The sequence below is a fragment of the Mandrillus leucophaeus genome, unplaced genomic scaffold, assembly GCF_000951045.1.
Source record: "Mandrillus leucophaeus isolate KB7577 unplaced genomic scaffold, Mleu.le_1.0 Scaffold857, whole genome shotgun sequence".
Taxonomy (NCBI): Eukaryota; Metazoa; Chordata; class Mammalia; order Primates; family Cercopithecidae; genus Mandrillus; species Mandrillus leucophaeus.
Window position 1 is genome coordinate 504,011 of NW_012109330.1, and position 1,248 is coordinate 505,258.

Consider the following 1,248-nt stretch of genomic DNA (forward strand, 5'->3'; position numbering starts at 1 on the left):
CAAAGTGGGAGGATCACTTGAGTCCAGGAATTCAAGACCAGCCTGGGCAACAAAGTGAGACTCTATCTCTACAAAATATTTTAAAATTAGCTGGGCATGGTGGTGCACATATGTGGTCCCAGCTACTTAGGAGGTTGAGGTGGGAGGACCACTTGAGCCCAGGAGGTCCAGGCTGCAGTGAGCTGTGATCATGCCATTGCATTCCAGCCTGGGCAACAGAACAAGACCCTGTCTAAAAATAATAATTTTTATATATATATATAAAACTTTTGGGTATATAAGACTAGGTTAAATAAAATATATTACTAAAATTAATTTCATCTGTTTCTCTTTATATTTTTTAGATTGAATACAAACAAATTAACAATTACAGACTATCGCCAACTTATAATGGTTAAACTTTATGATCAATAGTAATAAATTCCATGAGAGAGTCAACACTTTATTATAAAATAGGGTTTGTGTAACACGATTTTTTCCCAACTGCAGGTTAACGTCAGTGTTCTGAGCACATTTAAGGTAGGCTTGGCTAAGCTATGATATTCAGTAGGGTATGTGTATTACATGCATTTTTTACTTACAAGATTTTCAACTTATGATGGATTTATTGGGACATAAACCCATTCTAAGTCAAGGAGCATCTGTACACATGAAGCTAACATTCTATTCCTATAGTGCTGCTCTAAAGCATGTCACTGCAAAACTTAAGCCTTCAAGTAAAATGATTAGATTTGCATTTTAGAAAGATTATATGCCCTGGTGAGACTGGGTTAAGATTTAAAGCAGACATAAAGCTATTCCAGCTGCTGGGGCAAACAATGAAAAGGACCTGTTTTAAAACATGTACAGTAAAGGTTGAGGAAATAACAGCTTTAGGCTGGGCATGGTGACTCATGCCTGTAATCCCAGCAATTTGGGAGGCTGAAGTGGAAGGATCTCTTGAGACCAGGAGTTTGAGGACAGCCTAGGCAACATGGCGAAAATGCATCTCCACAAAAAATGCACTCATTAGCCAGGCATGGTGGCACTGTGCCTGTAGTCTCAGCTACTCAGAAGTCTAAGGCAGGAGGATCATCTGAGCCTGGGGAGATTGAGGCTGCAGTGAGCTGTGATTATGCCTGGGTGACACAGTGAGGCCTTGTCTCAAAAAAAAAAAAAAAAAAAAAGGCCGGGCATGGTGGCTCACGCCTGTAATCCCAGCACTTTGGGAGGCCGAGGCGGGCGAATCACAAGGTCAGGAGATCGAGA

General features: G+C 40.7%; 1 protein-coding gene across 1 annotated transcript in view; it reads right to left on the reverse strand.

The window, feature by feature from the left end:
* SARS (seryl-tRNA synthetase) overlaps positions 1-1,248 on the reverse strand; it is a 31,572-nt gene that overhangs the window by 16,233 nt on the left and 14,091 nt on the right. The gene's annotated exons all lie outside the window — the stretch shown is intronic.